Below are 22,049 nucleotides of genomic sequence, written 5' to 3' on the forward strand. Positions count from 1 at the left end.
TTAAAAAATAAAAAATTAGTGATGGTAGGTGAGGGTGGCGGGAGGGAGGGGTAGGGTTGGGTGAGGTTAGGGTAAGAATTTTTTTTGAATTTTTTTAAAAAATAAACTTTTAAAAAATAGGTTTGGGGGTAGTGGGGTCGGGGTAGGGGTGGGATAAAAATAAATTTTAAAATTTTCTAAAAATATTTTTTTTGGGGTGGAGGTGAGGGCTGGGAGGGGGTTGGTAGGATGGTGGGGTCGGGGTCAGGGTAGGAGGTGGAGTTAAATAATATAGGGTCAAGGGTAAAATAATATTATATAATATTAAGTAAGGGTATAATTGTAAAAAAAATAAGAAAACTATTAGATACCACCAAATTGGTAGTTACATAAAGTGAAGATTTTCATGGTTTTCAAACCATGAAATTAAACCATACCATACCTTACATTTTAAGAAATAACCAAAACAAACATGGTTCTCTTAATAACCATACTATACCATACCATCAAAAACCAATATCCAAACAATGTGTTAGTTATAGATAGTCATTGGTTGGATCTTCTTATTTTGATAGTACTATTCCTGAGGCTATGATTGGCCCAGAAATATCTTATAAGCAATTTAATACACAAAAATATACTCCTTTACATATTGAGAGGAATCTTCTTATTTACGTTAAAATAGCGGGCTCGGCTTGGTTTAAACTTGATTATAATTTGACATAGTTTGATTGAGCTTGACTTGATTCGATATTGGAAAAAATTCAATTGAGCTCGACTCAATTTGATCGTAAAAAAATTGTTGAGCTCGCCTTGATTTGTTAATGTAAAAAAATCAGTTGAGCTCTGCTGAATGCTCGATCCTACTATCATTATACAACAATTCTATTTTTTGAAAAAACAACTCGGATCAGCCAACTAATATACAACAACAATAGGTACCTAGTATAATCCCATCAAGTTGGATCTGGGGGAGAGGGATATAATGTACACAGACTTTATTTCTACTTCAAAGACAGATAAATTGTTTTTTGATAAACCCTCGACTCAAGAAAGATCGTCCAAAGCAGTGCAAAAAAGTAAAAGATGCATAGGAAATAACATATAGTAATGGGGTAGTAACTACAATACAATATTATTATAGTCGAAGTATAAGCATCGAACGACAAGAAACTATAAGAGCAATATTACAACTAATATTAGGGTAGACAATAAGACAAATAATAGATCCTACTAATCCTCTACCCTAATGTGCGTCCTCCACAACCTCTTATCTAAGATCATGTCCGCTATAAGCTAAAATTGTGCCATGTCCTACCTCATAACCTCTCTCCAGTACTTATTTGGCCTACCTCTAACTATCCTGAAACTATCCATAGTCAACCTCTCACACCTCCGCACTGGGCATCAGGATATCTCTTCTTCACATAACCGAACTGTCTTAGTCTCACTTCTTGCATATTGTCCTCCGCCGAAGCCACTCTCACCTTATCCTGAATACCCTTATTTCTAATTTTATCTCTCCTGATATGCCCACACATCTAATGCAACATCCTCAATTCTACAATTTTTGAATGTGAGAGTTCTTAGATGACTAACACTCTACTGCCTACAACATAGTTGGTCTAACTACCACTTTGTAGAACATTACTATATATTTTGTTGGTACCTTTTTATCATACAAGAACCTGGATACAAGTTTCCATCGTATCTACCCTACGCAGATACGATAAGTGACATTCTCATCAATCTCTTCATTTTCTTGGATAACGAAACAAAAATTCTTGTAACTTACTTTTTTTGAATGACATATGCACTAAGTCTAACTTCTAAATATGCCTCATGCATTATTTCACAGAACTTCCAATCTAAATATTTTATCTTGGTCTAACTAACTTGAGCCCTTTAGATTCCAAGGTATGTGTCCAAACTTCTAGCTAAGCATTAACTCTATTACTAGTCTCATCATTAAGAACTATGTTATCTTCAAATAACAGAATCATGACACCTATCATAACCCAAAATCGAGTACATGATGGCATTTGTTACACTCTCCTGTACAGGTAAGCCTATCTTAACCCAAATTCAATAATCAAAGTAAATCAAAAGTGGAAGAAGAATAAGAAGGATAGAAATTATCCCAAATGATACAGAAAGAAAGAAGTACAATCACAATGATACATTCTGGTCTGGTTGTCAGTAGTAAAAGCTTCTAATACAAAATAATATCGAATAGTATAAAACATCTTAAATACGGATAAAACACAAGATAAAAGAGGAAAGCTCTAATAAGCTCTGAGTTTTGTCAGCCACTACCTCGATCTCTGCAATTCAGACACTGTAAGAATATGGTCTATACTTTGCAACTCTAATCAATATCGACACGAGATACAGAAAAATGGAAACAAAAAGGAAAAGCATGGGTGAGTACGAAATACATGTACTTAGCAAGTATCATTGATAGTCGATTATAATCCAAAGTGATAGTGAGAACCACCACCCAACTGCCCTATTTACCCCAACAACCTGCAACCAATAAGTGCACTACCTCATCCTAACAGGTAACCCAACACAAACAGTTATAGAAATATTAATAAATATGGTAGGGAAATGAGTCTATTTGAGTCAACAATTGTCCTTTTAAGATCAACAAGAAAGAAAAGTCATTTAAGAGGGAGACTTACTAACATAGTATATCATGCCCAATCATCATGTTCTACTGATAATCTAGGATAAAATGGTGAAGTGTATAATTTTGTGTTTACAATGTGACCAATAGGTGTGATACAATAGTCTCACTGATCACACCATAGAGATCTCCCACATCTCATAATATTCAACCTCTAAATCATCTAACAAATGGTATAATATGATGTAATGTAGAGAAATGAATGCAGAATGCACAATATCACAAAAAAGGTTCAATCACAATAATACAAAATAAAAGAAAAAATTTGATATAATATCAATTATACAAAGGAATTAAATGTAATGCACGTGGTATAATGAAGTAGAGTAATGATGTGATGATAATGATATAAGTCACCACATGGCGTCGTATACACCTTTTAAGCTAAACTTTCTAGAATAGGACCGATAGAAGGTGTAAGTCATATCCCAAATACACCTTCCGAGTGAAATCTTTTAGGAAAAAACACCATGGGGGAGCTGACAATGACCAAATACAAAAGATTAAACAAACACAAAAAGTAGATGAAATGATAGGATCAAAATATAAAAAAACAAAGGATAGAGAGATAGATAGATAATAAGACACAGAAATAGAAAATCATGAAACCAAAGGGTATATTAAACCGTAAATCCTAAATGGATTGATCCTACAAGAAGAACCATATTCTTTTAAAGACTGTGAAGGAATCATATTGCCTTTGCAACCCCCATTTCTAAGCAATAATTAACATCAACTTTTTTAAGTATACACAGTCTTTTAAGAGTTTTACAATTTTAATATTCATCAAAAAATAAGAAAAATTAAAGAGACCTACTATTGTTTATAGCCATGGGTTATTATTACAAGTATAGGCCTAAAAGTTACCCATTTTTAAATTGGTCATCTTTCTACGCATTTAGGGCATCCGTTGGTGTATGTGAGCAACAAAGATGACATGCCTTTCCATCTGCTGGTACATGTCACCATATACTGGTGCATGTCGTTTAGATCCTCTTGCCTCCCCAAAGACCTCTAGAATTGCTCCCTTGACTCCAAGATACCTTCCCCACATGGTATTGTATTTTGAAGGCTTGAAAAGGGTCCTCCAAATATGTCCCTGCATTCTTGAAATAACCATGGCTACGATCCCTTTCCACAACCTTGAATTATAGTTCTTAAAAGGTTAATGCCGATTTGGCTTGTATCATCCTCCCCTTCTTGAAAAGAATTTGACGTCGAACCTAAACCACGAAAAACCATAGGGAAACAAGAAACAACAATATTCTCATGGCTTAAGTGTTAGTGTTAGAAAATCAATTCTATCACCATGCCAAGGTTACAAACACTTAACCTATAACCAAGCATCAAAAATACCAATCAAGGGTGTATAACCCTACAAAGTAAGAACTACTTGGCTACTCAAGAAACTGTAACAAAATGGTAAGCAAAATGAACCATAGTAAGTTGCCAACCACACATATAAACTGACATTGGTTCTACATTTTAAGAAGCATATGAACACTTTTGAGTTAATACTCACATAATAATTCCCCTAGCTAAGTACAATGTCATTGACAAGGTTATCGAAAGTTAAAACTCCACTTAATGCACAAGCTATCTTCAAAACCTGTCTGTTGGAATTCTTTCCCTTACACAACTTTGGTCCATTAAGTGGATTATAAATCCTTAAGAAAGGCTTTCCATTATAGGAAAGGACCTCGATAACCTCAATCAATTTTTTCTTGTCGTCTTGACCAAGCACCAAGTTGGGTGTATAAAAACTAATACACTCCAAATAGTCACTGGGGTCAAATGAAAGATTATCCATGAACATAGGTCGATGTAATACCTATTTTTATCATAGGTTCCACGGTCACAAATAGACACACCCTCTATACTACCATAAATAATATCATAAGAAAGAGGGTAGAGAAAGGTGTCATGCAAACTAACTTCAACTAACGTGTCCTCATACATATACTCATTATTAGTTTTAAGATTATCAACATGTGTATATTCAGCAGTGGATCACACAAAGAAGAAAATAAAGTAATTTCTAAACAATCAACACCTTCTTTCTCAAGGGAAAAATCCTCAAGTAGATACAAACCAACACTAACATCAAGGATTTCAAGACTCAAGTCACCAAAAAAATCAACATATTTATCAAACAAAGGTGGAGTGTCATACAATGGATTACAACCAAAATTATTTTCAAAGGTACAATCACTAGTTGTGTTTCTCAAATATTCAAGTACATCAAAGTTATTTTCACCCAATTGATCATTCCTTTTCAGAAATGAGAAATCACTATCAACAATTGGATAGTTAGCACAATATTCACTAAATTCTATTTCAAGAAATAGGATAACATCTGAATCTTAAGCATACCACACTTCTTTTTAAGATCACCAAAATGCACATCACTACGTATTAAGGAAGGAGTGATCTAACTCTTTCCAAACAAGTTATCTTTCTTTGAGAGATGATCAACAACCTAAGGTGAGGAATTAAAGCATGTAAGTTTATTCTCAAAAAGATGCATTCCATCTCTCACAACATCTTCATTCACATGATATCTAATAGTAAAACTAATAATAGATTTTCATCACATGATATGCTCAAAGAATCATTTTTATTCACATGATCAAATCTATCAACATCATCACTAACTTGAGGCTCTTTAAACAAATAAAAAACATGCTCAATTAGTTGACTAGATTCACAAACACGCTGATTAACATAAATTTCCTTAGTTATGTCATCATAAATTAAGGGTTTATCAATAAGAGTGAGCATACTCAACATCAATGTTCTCATGATAATAACAAGAAATCGATTCAACATCAAAGGAATCACCAATTCCAGTAAGAATCATACATGGCTATCCACAATATCAAATCCAACATCATCATTATGAAGTTGCCAAATATTCACACCTTCACTAGTTGTAGGAAACATACATGCCAATTTAGACTCACCTTGATTTTTATAAGGGAAACTAGTGTGTGAATAATATTATCATATGGCAATGAGACCTTATTTAAGTTATAAGTATTGTCACCAGATGGACATAAATCAATCTTACTAGAAGATTCAATTCGGTCATATGTAGAATCAACCAGTATTTGCAAACTCAAAATAAGAACTTGATTATCATGCACTTAGAACTACCAAGAGTATCACAAAGGGAAGACTCATTATACTTTACATTAGACAAGCCACTAATTACACTCACTTGGCTACCAGACATATCATGACATTTTAAGTTTAGAAAAATACAAGAGTTAGCATTGTTACCTTGTAGTTCATATGAAGTATGGTCTTCACCTTGATGTTCAACTTGGGAGCACATTTGCTCTTTTAGGGAGTTCTTAACACATGGGAGGATGTCAATGCTAATCCCTTGTGTTAAATCCTTATCATTCTTTCCAAAGTCAAAATTCTCAGCTAAGAATTCTATTAGGCCTTCAAGCATGTGTTCGTAAGGAACTCTTCTTGAATCCTCCTTTGGAAGTTTTTTTTCTTGAACCTGCACAAGAAAAGGGTTGATAATATTTAAAATGCAAGTATCATGGTTAGTGGATAACAAGGGATTGGTGTGATAAGTCCCATAATTAATTGTTTCTTTTTCACTTATTTAACACTATTCCTGGTCTCATCAACTTTTTTATTTGAGCCAAGTCTGTATTTCCTTGCACAAAGGATAATTCCCTTCCCTCTTCTTAATTTTCTCCTTCTTTAGTACTTTCCAAAATCATTTCATGATATCATAGTCCCTTCTTATTTGCACGGGTATCAAGGTCTCAAGAATATGCATTCATCCTTCAAATGCAAGAGTGTATTTATTGGACTTCTCTCAGCATTAGATGGACCTATCATCTTTCCATGGATAATCATGTGACATGCTCTTGAAGGCATTACATCACATCATACTTTATCTTGAATCTCTTACTCTAAAGTTAATGACCGATAACTCGGTCACCTCTATTAGACCACTCTCATCATACCATTAGAGCTTGTAAGGTTTGGGATGCCTTTGTGCGGGAAGTTTTATTATATCAACAAGTTTACAAGATATGGCATTATTGTTTCTCTTCCAATCAATGAACAAGGAAAATATTCCTATTATCTCAACCCTTGTATGACACAGGTTCTTACTTTGGTAATGTTTATTTTCTAACGATTCACACACTATATGACTTAATGCACATAAGTGATGTTGGGTGTATTTATGCATTTTAGTGTTGCTATTCTAGATTATTAAGCCTTGTTTTGAGGATAATTTGTGTACTTTATGTGTAATGATGGTACAAATAAGCATATAAGTGTTCAAGTATGTGATTACAATGTTTAAAAGTGTTTTCCAACAAGTTTGGGGTTTAAAACAATCAATTAGAATTTAGGCGAGAAAACTAGTTTACGAGCTTGAGTTCAGTGTCATTCTAGTTATTCTTGGTGGATTCTACTGTGTTAAATGAGTTCCTTATGATTTGAATGTGTAAATATATGTGGAATAATATGTTTAAAGTGTGCAAAGTTCAATTAAATGAGCCAAGATTCAACAATAATCATAAGCAAAAGTGATCAAGACTAGTACTTTGCTTGGGTTTCTAGTTTATTGTTCTTGACGTGTTGTTGTATTGAGCTCTAATCCATGGTATTTGATGTTGTAGGATGTTTGTGTAGTTTATTATGGTAATAAATTGATGTGGAATGAGATGGAATTCAAAGAAAAAGAACACTACAAGGCACGGAACACGAGTTGAACATGGAATACTTGGAATATATTTTGGATGCAACTTCTAGTAGCACCATGCGATATGCCCGCGTCGCATTCTGCACACCAATGCCTCTTTTTCTTAGAAAATATTATGAAGTGTAATTCTAGAGAGGGCAGGGTAATGAGCCCGCAACGCACGCCTTATAGCGGTGCTGCCAAGCCTGCGTCGCCCCCTCATAGCGATGCTCCAATGCCCGCGGATCCTACTCTACCCCCATGCTACAAAACACACACAGCCTACTCCATTCCACTGCTCAAGTCTTAGAAAACTTAAAATTCTACACGACTTATGATTGTCTACTATAAATAGATTACATGGTACATGTTATGAATTATCTTGGACATTGTGACGTCTTTGGATGAATAGGGAGGCTGCTACACATCATTCTTTAGGGTTTTATTTTCCTTGAGTTTTTTTCATGGTTTTTATCGTCAATCTAAGTAATTAGATGATGAATATTTCCATTGAGGGAAAATCTCCCTTTCCGGGGCTAAGGCCAAGATCATGACTACTTTCGTTTTGAATTAAGTTTGTTAAATTACTTATCATTATGGTTTTTTGTTATCCTTGTTTTAATTATTTTAACTATAAGCTACCCTTAATATATATTTATTGTAGACCTTTTGATCTCGGGAGGGGGAATAGGAAGATAGAACATAGGGATAAGCAAGGTAAGGTTCGTGGTCTTTTATAAAATAAGGATTTCAAATTAGCATCTAGGACAGGGATGTACCTAGAAGCGTTACTTGATTCAAACATAGGATGATAGATTTAAGAACTTGATTGTATTATTACATCCCCGCTCAATGATGTAGTTGTAATATCCAAATTAGGTAAACATTTAGAGGTCGTGAGACCATGATCATGCGATTAACCCTACGAATAATCAACCAAGTTAAGTAGTCTAAACGAATAAAATTCAATAACATAGTATGATTGTTCGTAAGCCTTAACCCTGAATCTCTATCCATTGATTGTCAAAAGTCAGTACTTTTCCGCATTAGTATACTTTACTTTTAGTTTACAATTCAAAAGCTTTATTATTTACTTTTTCTCAATCGTTAAACTAGAATTGGATAGTTGGTGAACACAAGTCCCTGTGGGATCGATATTCGGCTTTCTTTAAGGCCACTATGTTACTTGGTAGACCACTTACACTTGCATTTGCGCTTGAGTGCTGTCAAGTTTTTGGTGCCATTCCCGAGGACTTTTAAATTGACAACTATCTTATTTTTAGTTAGTTATATTGAGTTGTAAAAAGTTTTTTTTGTTTCTTTTTATTTTCTTTTATTTCTATTTTTATCACACTTCTTAATATGTCAGTCTGGGATAGATGATTTTTGAGGGGCGATAATTCTTACCATTTTTGTGAAGAACCCCACCACAAGGATTTTTGTCCGAACTTTGATCCAAATATTTGGAAGGGACCTACTTGTTGCCGACCTGTACAGCAGACCACAAGTTGGTGTATGGTTTGTGGAAATATGTATCATTCTGCAGACATATGTGGTTTTAATCCTAATTCTGTCATGTTTGTGGGCAATGCTCAAAATGCAATTAAGGAGATACCACTACCACCATCTCCACAGAGGATGAGAAAAGCAATGAAGGATTCTAGCCAATTTGTGGAGCAAACACATGAATCCTAGTCACTCAATTGTCATCTTTCTTTTGAGACTGCAATTGAGAAGGTGAATATGTGTGAGGGTGTTATGGATAGTGTAAATTTTGAAGTGGGATTGGCTGGTCCTCATTCAAAGCACTTTTGTATATTATGTTTAGATGACATATTGTCTTTGGAATCATTTGAAATAGTAGGAGAGTGTGAAGATGAGGAAGAAGAATACTATATTTTTAATTTTACGTAAGAAAAGCAACATAAAAACACACCTCACTTCACGGCCGAGTGGTTTAACGTGCACCATCCCTTACTCGATTTTGTCATCTTTGTACCACCCCCATCTAAGCGACGCAAAAAGATGGATGCAAAGTTGGGGGTAAAATTCATATTCTTAAGGTGGAGAAAAAAGTTGATATAGGTCGTGCCACAACATTAAATTAAGCACTTCTTGGGAGGCTACCCAAGTTAAGTAGGTATGTTTTATTTTTAGTTTTTTAGTTTTAACTTCACTAGTTTTAGTTTGTTGAGTCACAGGTTGATGACAAGTCTGAGTACCAAAAAACCTGAGCTAAGGATCATAACAAAGACCAAGTGTGGGGTCCCTAAACCCCTGTAATATACAAAGATGCTACTAACTAGGCCTATAGGCCTCAGGGAATATTTCTATCTCTACTTTTAAGTGCACTGTTCGAACAAAGTAGATTTTTAAGTATGGGGTGGGGAAATTTTCATTTTTAGGGTAAATTTAATTTATTTTAGGAATAAATGATATTATTATTGGTGCTATTTTTGATTGCATGGTGCAAGTGTTTTGATTGTTAAAAGTATGTTGAGTGTGTGAATTACTGCTTCTTAGACTCCTAGGCTAATTTTTATGACTCTTGTATTTGTGGCTTAAAATTTAAATTCAAGCTATTGTCGGTTAAGAGTCTATGGTGATCCTATGTGAGTCAAGCATGTGCCATGTGTGTGTAAGATTTTTGTGCATTCTTTGTTGTATTTGATGCTAGAACTTTCCCGCAGTGTGTGTAAAACGAAATAAAGGATGTGAGTTTAGGAGATGATTTAAGCATTTCTTTGATAGCCTTGTATTATACTTTCTTTTTACCTACCTTTGTGCATTATCTTAGTTAGTCCCATTGAGCCTTTACCCTTTTCTTTGGCAGCCGCGTATGTAGCCTAATCCCCTCTTTGATAAACCTTAAATTTGATCCAAAATCTCCTAAGCACTTTAGTGTAAAATTGTTGGAGTGATGAGTTTTTTTAAAAAAGGAGGTGAAACGGTGAAATTGAAGCCCCAAAGTGTTAGTTATTGTTGTATGAAAATTGTTATGGTTTGGAGTTAGAGAATTTTATAATTAAAATCTCCCGCTTTTAGCCTAGTTGTGTTACAATGAACTTGTTTTGGCCTTAGTCCTTCTTGGACATTGTTCATATCAACTAAGGAAAATTGCTTAAGTTAAGGGTGGTTATCACAGGGGTACATAACGTAAAATGGGTGTGAGAAAGCGCAAAATTGAAACATATGTACTTAGCATACTCCCACCATAGTTTTATGAATGAGCTTAATAAGATGGGAAAAAAATAAAAGAATGGGGTAGACAGAAGTGGGGTAATTTGGTTGTTAGAGATTGGTTTTAACTGCATAATGTAGTGTATTAAAGGGCTTAGGGAAGATAGTCACTATTCTTGATTAAAATAGTTCCTACCCATCCCTTAGCCTATATTACAACCTTTAAAGACCTATTTGATCCTAAGCTTCATCATTTTGCTATTAGCAAAGTACTACACTAAGGGCAAGCCTATGGTTCATTATATGTAACTTACAAATTCCTTGTGAGAGTGAGCATAACTTGCTTCTTGTTCCCATTTTTTTTTCATTGCATTGTTGTGTGTGATTATGGGTAACTCTCTTTTTGTGAGGGGCACATGTTTGATAACTTTGGATGATTTGTATGATGTCTTCTATTGATCAATATGCATGAGTTTGCCACTTGTTGAGTCAATTCTTGAGGTTAGGATGTTTGTAAATAGTGTTCTTGAACTTTTAATTGTGTACATAAGATGTTGAGTGTAGAAACTTGCATTCTGTATAGTCATTGTAGTACTAGCTAGAGTGTCTTGCATATAATAGAAGTGTAGAGTCTCCTCAGCTTATGATGCTTAGAGTAAGAGTTGTTCGAGGACGAACAAGGCTTTTAAGTGTGGGGTAGTGATGTTGGGTGTATTTATGAATTCTAGCATTTTTATTCTAACTTATTAAGCCTTGTTTTGGGATATTTCGTGTGATTTATGTGTAATGATGATATAAATAAGCATATAAGTGTTCAAGTATGTGATTATAATGTTTAAAAGTATTTTCCTACAAGTTTGGGGTTTAAAATATTCAATTAAAATTTAGGCGAGAAAACTTGTTTACTATCTTAAGCTAGGTGCCGTTCTAGTTGTTCTCGATGGATTCTAGTGTGTTAAATAGGTTCCTTATGATTTGAATGAGTAAATATATGTGAAAAAACATGTTTAAAGTGTGCAAAGTTCAATTAAAATGAGCCAAGGGTCAACAATAACCATAAACGAAATTGATCAAGACTAGTACTTTGCTTGAGTTTCTAGCTTGTTGTTCTTGATGTGTTGTTGTATTAAGCTCTAATCTATGGTATTTTATGTTGTAGGATGTTTGTGTAGTTGATTATGGTAATAAATTGATGTGGAACGAGATGGAATTCAATGAAAAAGAAAACTACAAGGAACGGAACACAAGTTGGACATGGAATACTTAGAATATATTTTGGATGCAACTTCCAATAGCACCACACGATATGCCTGGTCGTATTCTGCACATAGGTGCCTCTTTTTCTTAGAAAATATTGTGAATTTTAATTCCAGTGAGGGCAGGGTAATGAGCCCGCAACACACGCCTTATATCGGTGCTGCCAAGCCCACATCTCCCCCTCATAGCCATGCTCCAATTCCCATGCCTGCTTCACTCTCATGCTCCAAAGTGTGTGCAACCTTCTCTATTCCACTGCTCAAGTCTTGGACAACTCACAATCCTACACAACTTATTATTGGCTACTATAAATAGATTACATGGTATATGTTAAGAATTATCTTGGACCTTGTGACGTCTTTGGAGGAATATGAGGCTGCTACACACCATTCTTTAGGGTTTTATTTTTCTTTAGTTTCTTTCATGGTTTGTATCATCAATCCAAGTAATTGGATGATGAATATTTTCATGGAGGGATAAGTCCTCTTTTCGGGGTTAAGGCCAAGATCATGACTACTTTTGTTTTGAATTAAGCAAGGTAAGGTTCGTACTCTTTTATAAAATAAGGATTTCAAATTAGCATCTAGGATAGGGATATTACTTGATTCAAATGTAGGAAGATAGCCTTAAGAACTTGATTGGATTATTACACCCCTGCTCAATGATGTAGTTGTAATGTCCAAATTAGATCAATGATTAGAGGTCGCGAGACCATGACCATGCTATTAACCCTATTAATCATCAACCAAGATAAGCAGTCTAAACCAATGAAATTCAATAACACAGTATGATTGTTCGTAAGCTTAACCCTGGATCTCTATTCATTGATTGTCAAAAGTTATTATATTTTCGTATTAGTTTAGTTTACTTTTAGTTTACAATTCAAAATCCTTATTGCTTACTTTTTCTCAATCGTTAAACTAGAATTGGATAGTTGGCAAATACAAGTCCCTGTGGGATTGATATTTGGCTTTCTTTAAGGCCACTATATTACTTGGTATACCACATACACTTGCATGTGTGCTGTCAAGTTATTTGCGCCATTCCCGGAGACTTGTAAATTGGCAACTATCTTATTTTTAGTTTAGTTATATTGAGTTGTAAATAGTTTGTTTTTTATTGTTTCTTTTTATTTTCTTTTATTTCTATGTTTATTACACTTCTTAAGATGTCAATCTGGGATATATGGTTTTGAGGGATGATGATTCTTTTTATTTTTTTGGAGGACCCCACCACGAGGATTTTTGTCAAAACTTTGATCCAAGCATTTGGAGGGGACCTGCTTATTTTCGACCTATGCGTTAGACCATAAGTTGGTATGTGGTTTGTGGAAATATGTATCTTTCCGCATATATATGTGGATTTAATCCTTATTCAGTCATGTTTGTGGGCAATGCTCAAAAAATAATTAAGGAGATACAACTACCACCATCTCCACAGAGGATGAGAAAAATATAGCTGTGTGCCTAGAGTCAGTGACATGATTCACGATATCCTCAATCAAGCCATGATCCATAGAACTCAATCAGTCATGTGACTCAGGAAAGCTCAGTAATTCAGTAACCTCAGTAGTATTCCATCAGTTAACGGAACTCAGTGAATTCATTCTAGTCCAATTCAGTTAATCATGTTGAGTGTCTATCCAGATGGGAGTAGGAATTAGCACCAAGTGAACCCAAAGATGCGAACTCACCTATTATATAAGGGTGTGATTCTTAGAAGTAATCCTTGCATTCCTGAACTACGTAGACAACATAGATTGAGACATCATAGCCTGTTATTCGAGGGTAGATGAGGTGGCTAACCTGTTATATGAGGGTTCCTACCGTTCTCACTAGAGTTACCTATTATTTGAGGGTTACTCACAGATTGTTCTTACTAGTGGCGCGGTATTGACACCCTTCCAATTAGGGTTACAGATTGGACCCCAACTCAGCTATATTGCATTATTTGGGGCATGTTGGTTAGATGAATATTTCCCACAGTTTCAGTTATAGAATTCAGTTATAGAATTCAGGACTATTAGATACAGTTATTCAGTATCAGTAATAGAACTCAAATAGTTCTACAAAATTCAGGACTGTTAGATACAGTCAACTCAGAACAGTATGGAACTCAGCTAGTTCCATCAGAACCTAGACTGTCAGATATAGTTGCTCAATATCAATTATTTCAGTTATACAATTATCATTGTCTCATGTTATCAGTACTCAGGCTCAGTAATATGTTGTCACAAACTCAGTTACAGTTATTATGTATCATACATGTATTCTCACGTTTATGTTATCAAGTTAGTTAGTATAGTTCATGCATGTGAACCCTTTACATTCAGCCTACCTCATATGCATACCAGTATATTCAATCGTACTGACGCATTTGCACTATGGTATTTTATATCATAGGTTTATAAGTACGATCTCTAGAGCATCAGTAGCAGCTGGACTTAGTAGTGAGTTCTCATAATTTGAGGACCATATTATTAGTTATTTCAGTAATTCAGTTTAGCTTTCAGTAGATGGAGTTAGTTGGGGACGTGTCCCATCAACTCTTTATTCACACAGCTAGAGGCTTTTCAGACTATCATGTTGAGACAGTTTATTTTAGATGTTTTGGGTATTTCACACCCTATCCAAATGTTATGTTTTTATCAGTTATGTTACAGTTTTGAATCTTATGGCCTTTCAACCTTTATTTCCGTATTCATACAGTATATTATGCAATGTTCAGGTACATATATCAATCATGGGTTAGCTTGTGGTCGTTCAGGGTTATGAGTATCGTGTAGCATTCTGGGTACCAGATTTGGGGTGTTACATACTTGGTATCAGAGCCTAAGGTTCAATAGAGTCTTAGGAGGTATGGAAGACGCATCTAGTAGAGTCTTGTACATGGGTGTGTTGCACGCCGCATTTATGTATAGGAGGCTATGAGATGTTTTTGGAAAAGTTTTTCTGATTTCGGTATTCATGTTGTGCCAGTGAGCATAATCTCCAGTTAATATCTCAGTCTAATTCGTTTCTCCCTTTCATCTATAGAACATGCCTCCCAAAAGAAGAAACAAAAATCAGTTAGCCCTCAGCTCGAGGATCCTTTAGGCGAACATGTTTCCCATGCAGAGTTTAGAGCTGCATTCACTGCTCTTTCTCAGTCAATTACTGCTCAGAATAAATGGCTAGCTATCATTCCAGCCCACCCAGTGGCCAATTCAGCTGTAGCTAGGATTTGGGACTTCACCTGAATGAATCCTCCATTCTTTTCGGATCTAAGTCAGATGAAGACCCTCAGGAATTCATCAATTAGGTTCAAAAGGTTACAAAAATCATGGGGGTTACTCCTAGTGAGAGTGCGGAGCTAGTTGCATACTAGTTGCAGGATGTTTTTCATAATTGGTACAAATATTGAAAGTCAGAAAGGCTAGACGATGCAGGGCCTATTGAATGGAAGGAGTTTTTAACTGCATTCTTAGATAGATTTTTTCCATAAGAGATGAGAGAGGCTAAGGTATTAGGATTTATCAACCTCAGGCAGGGAAACATGACGGTGAAAGAGTATTCTTTTAAGTTTACTCAATTAGCCAGATATTCCCCTCATGTAGTTACAGATAGCAGGGCTAATATAAGGAAGTTTGTTTTTAGGGTGAATGATAGTATTGTTAACGAGTGTAGGTCTGCGATGCTGAAGAGTAACATAAATTTAGCCAGGTTTATGACTCATGCTAAGTATATAAAGGAGCAAAAGTTTAAGGTGAGGGAGAAGCAGAATAAGAAAGCAAGAAAAGGTAGTTTCAACTTTGCTCAGTCCAAATCAGAAGGAGGAAACCATTCTCAGTTTCATCCTAAGTCATCAGTTCCATCTCCTTCTTCATCTAGTGCTCTAGTTCCTAATTTCAGGGATGGTAATAAATATAGAGTGCCAGGATCTAAGTCTTAGGGAAGTGTTAGCAATGCCCATACCTATCCTCTTTTCCAGACTTATGGCAAGAACCATCAGGGTATTTGCAGAGCTGGTAGTGGTATTTATTTTAAATATGGCAAGCTAGGACACAACGTCAGAGACTGTCCTCAGCCAGGTCCTCAGGTCAGCAGAACCATTCCTCAGTCCAGTTCGATCGTCCAAACGAATAGGGTTCCACCTTTAGTGCTATGAGTGGGCAACTCCCAAATAGACTTTATGCTCTCCAGTCCCAGCAAGATCAAGAAAATTCTCCTAATGTGGTTACTGGTACGTTATAGATCTTTCACATGTATGTTTATGCTTTGCTAGTTCCAGGAGATTCTTTGACTTTTGTTACTCCCTATATAGCAGGCGATTTTGGAACCAGTCCTAAAATTCTAGAAGAGCCCTTTTCAGTCTCTACCCTAGTGGGTAAAACCATCATAGCCCAACGGGTATACAAGAACTGCTCGGTTATGATGTTTTAGAAAGTCACTTCTGCAGACTTAGTAGAATTAGAGATGACAAATTTTGATGTCATTCTAGGCATGGATTGGCTTCATTCCTGCTATGCCATAGTCGACTACAGAAATAGAATAGTCCAGTTCCAATTTCTGAATAAACCAGTCCTAGAGTGGGGAGGTAGTACTTCAATGTTCAGAGGTCAGCTTGTTTCCTACCTTCAGGCCTGGAAAATGATAACTAAGGGGTGTGTCTATCACCTTATTTGAGTTACGAACAATAGTTCTGAAACTCTCAATCTCGAATCAGTCCCAGTAGTGAATGAATATTCAGATGTCTTTCTTAAAGATTTTCCAGGATTTTTTCCTGAAAGGGAAATAAACTTTGGCATTGATCTTTTTACAGATACTCAGCCTATATCTATTCTACTATACAGAATGGCACCAACAGAACTCAAAGAACTAAAAGAACAGCTGAAGGATCTCTTAGATAAGGGATTCATCAGACCTAGTGTGTCCCCATAGGGCGCACTAGTCTTATTTATGCAAAATAAAGATGGTTCTCTTAGAATGTGTATTGATTACCTTTAGCTCAATAAAGTCACGGTCAAGAACAAGTATCTACTTTCTAGAATCAGTGACTTATTTGACCAATTTTAGGGTGCCAGCTATTTCTCTAAGATAGACCTCAGATCAGGCTATCATCAGCTTAGAGTCAAAGAATATAACAATCCCAAAAACAATCTTCCATACTCGGTATGGTAACTTTGAATTCTTAGTCATGTCCTTTGGTCTTACTAATGCCCCTACAACTTTCATGGATTTGATGAACCGTGTGCTCAAGCAGTACTGGGACATGTTCATCATAGGATTCATAGATAATATTTTGGTCTATTCCTGTAGTGAGCATGATCATGCAGATCATCTCAGAATTGTACTTTAGACTCTCAAATCTCATCAGTTGTTCGCCAAATTTAGTAAGTGTGAATTTTGGCTAAGGTCAGTAGCATTCCTTGGTTATTTCATTTCCAGTAACGGCATTAGGGTTGATCTTCAAAAGATCGAAGCTGTAAGAAATGGGCCTCTCCCTGTCTCTCCATCAGATATCAAGAGTTTTTTGGGTTTGGATGGATATTACATATGGTTTGTAGGCATTATCTAAATGGTGTTTATGTAGATGTGTTCACAGACCATAAGAGTCTCTAGTATGTCTTTTCTCAAAAAGATCTCAATCTTCATCAGAGAAGGTGGTTAGAGCTCTTGAAAGATTATGAAATGAGTGTCCTTTATCATTCGAGCAAGGCCAACGTAGTGGCCGACGCTCCCAGTAGACTGTCTATGGGTAGTGTTGCTCATATTGAGGATAAGAGGAAGAAGTTAGCTCAAAAAGTCCATCAGCTTACAAGACTAGGCATTCTCTTAGTCTATACAAAGGATGGTGCCATATAGGTTCAGAGTAGTTCAGAATCATCTTTAGTTTCTGAGGTAAAAGAAAAGCAAGATAGAAATCCTAGCCTTGTCAAGTTAAAAGAGTCAGTCAAGGATCAGGAAGTAGAGGTTTTCTCCCATGGTGGAGATGGTGTATTGCGTTGTCAGAGTCGTCTATGTGTTCCAGGTGTAGATGACTTAAGGCAGCTAATTCTTGCAGAAGTGCATGGTGCGTGCTACTCTATTCATCCAAGGGCCACAAGGATGTACCGCGACTTATACGAAATCTATTGGTGGAGTGAGATGAAAAGAAATGTTACAGAGTTTATGGCTAAGTGCTCTACATGTCAACAGGTTAAGATAGAGCATCAGAAGCCTTGTGGGTCCATGCAAGAGTTCAATATTCCAACTAAGAAGTGGGAATAAGTAAACATGGACTTCGTGAAGGGTTTGCCTCGTACTCGTCATCAGCGTGATTCAGTTTGGGTCATTGTAGATAGGATGACCAAATCAGCCTATTTTCTTCCAATTCATACCTCTTACTCAACTGAGGATTACGCCAAACTCTATATCAGGGATTTGGTCAGATTACACGGTGTTCCATTATCTATTATCTCAAATAGAGGTACCTAGTTCACCTCTTATTTCTGGAAAGCATTCCAAAAGGGTCTTGGTACCCAAGTTCATCTCAGTACATCCTTTCATCCTCAGATAGATGGTCAAGCAGAAAGGACCATTCAGACATTAGAAGATATGCTAAGGGTGTGTGCAATTATTTCAACAGTAGTTGGGATGACCACTTACTGTTGATTGAGTTTACATACAATAATAAATATCATTCTAGTATTAAGATAGCTCCGTTCAAAGCTCTCTATAGTAGGAGATGCAGATCTCTAGTTGATTGGTTCAAAGTTAGTGAGGTTTCAGTCATAGGGCCTGACTTAGTATTTAATGCCTTAGAGAAAGTCCAATTGATTAGAGAAAGACTTTGGGCTGCTCAGAGATGACAAAAGTCTTATGCAGATGTACGTAGAAAGGACCTCGAGATTGAGGTTGATGACTATTTCTATATAAAGATCTCTCTTATAAAGGGAGTGAAGAGGTTCGGCAAGGAGGGAAAGCTTAGTCCTCGATATGTCGGTCCCTTCAAAATTCTCAGTCGCTTCGGCAAGGTAACTTATGAGCTCGAATTGTCTTTAGATCTAACTTCAGTCCATCCAGTCTTTTATGTCACCTTGCTCAAGAAATGCATTGGTGATCCATCAGTCATAGTCCCTGCTGATGGCGTCGACATTCAGAGCAACCTTTCTTATGAAGAGATTCCAGTTAAAATTCTAGACTATCAGACTCGTAGACTGAGGAACAAAGAAGTCCCTCTAGTCAAAGTTGTTTAGTGAAATCAGTCCGTTAAGGAAGCTACTTGGGAAGCAAAAGCAGACATGCTTACCAAGTATTCTCACCTCTTCTTCGCTAACTCAGATCTAGCTCAAGGTAATAGTTCTCCTTAAGTTTTTCAGTTTTTATGTCCATATTTCAATTATGACTTGGTATCAGTCTCATGTTTAAAATTCCATTTTAAACTTGGTACTAAGTACTATTGCATATTCAGTCATATGTTCATGCATCAGATTAGTCATGTGTTGATGCATCAGATATGCATTTTCCTCATGAAAAACTAAGTTATCAGAAATCTCAGTCATGTTTTCATGAGTCAGTCAGGTCATGAAATCATGCATCAGATATGCATGCTCAGTATAAATCTCAGAAATTTCAGTCATGTTTCAGTTGTTCATGTTCATTATATACTTCAACTCATTGTTTCTCCCATCTCAATCAGTCGCATTTGAGGAAGAATGTTCACAAGGGGGAGATATTATAATACCCCGAAGTTTCCTAACTAATTTCATCCCAAGAATGTCAAGTATTATCTTCTAAATTGAATGATGTTAATTTCATGGGGAATTTTCAAGATTTTCACTTTTTAACATGTGGTAAATTCAATAAGCTTTCCATCGATACCAAATTCGCCTAAATCTGACAACCGGCTAAGAAGTTATGGCGATTTAAAGTTTTAGTCATAAAACACCATCATTTCAGTCAATGGCGCATCGCACCATAAGATAAAATGACAATTGTCAAATTCCAGTGAAGCCCCGTGATATCCCCCACGATGCCCCATCTTCCAATTTCCCCGTTGTCAAATTCCAGTGACACGGCGCGATAGCGCTGCGTCGCGCCAGGGGTCTAGGTCGGAAAATTTTTAATTATTAAAATACGCGTCTAAGGGTCAAAAGGATCAATTTTCCACCCCTATTTAATCCCAATAACACGTGATTCAATCATTTTTCACCCAAAACAGAGCATTTCTCTTAAGGTTCTCTCAAGAATAAGCTAGGGATTTCATTTGGAGATTTAAATTCAATACTCAAATTCAAGAGTCTCTCCATCAATCTGTGTAGAATCGAGAACTAGGGTATGCATAGTGTTCATTCGTGGATTCCTTTCATCCATGATGCTCAAAAATCAAGTTTTAAACTATGAATTATGATATTCATGCTATGTGTTGATTATGTTCATATGGTTGTTATTATTGTATGATTCCCAAGTTGGAATCTTAATGTTTTTTTTATGAAATTACATTAATATATGAGTTTTAAATCCATGAATTGAGTAGTTCATGATATGTTAATTGATGATTATACCTATGCCCTAAGTTGTGCATGTAAGGTATTTGATAAAATGCCTAAGGGACTAGAACTTATGTAATTGTGACTTAAGTGATGAATTCATGTTGTACCTTTATGTTCAAATAACTTCCATGCTATTAACATTCCTTGTAAATGTTGTTGGATTACTCATGAATTAGCCTTATGAAATTATGCCATGTTTACATGCAATCCTATTGATGTACAAGCTTATGATGACCATGTACTTCATGAAATCCGCAACTTATTATTGTTCATGTACAAGCTTATGATGACCATGTACTTCTTAAAATCCCCAACTTATTGTTGATGTTGGTCACGTATTCAAGAAAGTTATGTCTTGTCAGTTTCCTTGTATCGAGTCTTGCGGGTACTTGTACCTAAAAATATAGCTATGTGCCTAGAGTCAGTGACATGTTTCATGATATCCTCAGTCAACTCATGATCCATAGAACTTAGTCAGTCATGTGACTCGGGAAAGCTCAGTAATTCAGTAACCTCAGTAGTATTCCGTCAGTTAATGGAACTTAGTGAATTCATTCTAGTCCAGTTCAGTTAATCATGTTTAGTGTCTATCCATATGGGAGTAGGAATTAGCACCGAGTGAACCCAAGGATGGGAACTCACTTGTTATATAAGGGAGTGATTCTTAGAAGCAATCCTTACGTTCCTAAACCACGTAGCCAGCGTAGGTTGAGACATCATAGACTATTATACGAGGGTAGATGAGGTTGCTTAACCTGTTATATGAGGGTTTCCACCATTCTCACTAGAGTTACCTGTTATATGAGGGTTACTCATAGATCGTCCTTACCAGTGGCACGGTATTGACACAATTCTAATTGGGGTTACATATTGGACCCCAACTTAGCTATATTACATTATTTGGGGCATATCAGTTAGATAACTACTTCCCATAGTTTCAGTTATAGAATTCAGGACTGTCAGATATAGTTATTCAATCTCAGTAATAGAACTCAGATAGTTCTACAAAATTTAGGACTGTTAGATACAGTCAACTCAGAACTGTATGGAACTCAGCTAGTTCTATTAGAACCTAGACTGTCAGATATAGTCACTCAGTATCAGTTATTTCAGTTATACAGTTATCATTGTCTCATGTTATCAGTACTCAGGCTCAGTAATCATGTTGTCACAAACTCAGTTATAGTTATTATGTATTCATGCATGTATTCTCACGTTTATGTTATCCAGTCAGTTAGTATAGATCATGTATTTGAACCTTTTCCATTCAGCCTACCTCACATGCATACCAGTACATTCAATCTTACTGACGCATTTGCGCTATGGTGTTTTATACCATAGGTTCAGAAGCATAAGCTCCAGAGCATCTCTAGCAGCCAGGCTTAGCAGTGAGTTCTTATCATTCGAGGACAATATTATTAGTCATTTAAGTAATTCAGTTTAGCTTTCAGTAGATGGAGTTAGTTGGGGACATGTCCCATCAACTCCTTATTCAGACAACTAGGGGCTTTTCAGACTATCATGATGAAACAATTTATTTTAGTTATTTTGGGTATTCATACCCCATACAGATTATGTTTTTATCAGTTATATTATAGTTTTGAACCTTATTTCCTTTCAGCCTTTATTTCTTCATTTATATAGTATATTATGCAATATTTAGGTATAGATATCAGTCATGGGTTAGCTTGTGGTCCTTCAGGGTCATAAGC

This window comes from Capsicum annuum, chromosome 6 (genome assembly GCF_002878395.1).
Source record: "Capsicum annuum cultivar UCD-10X-F1 chromosome 6, UCD10Xv1.1, whole genome shotgun sequence".
Taxonomy (NCBI): Eukaryota; Viridiplantae; Streptophyta; class Magnoliopsida; order Solanales; family Solanaceae; genus Capsicum; species Capsicum annuum.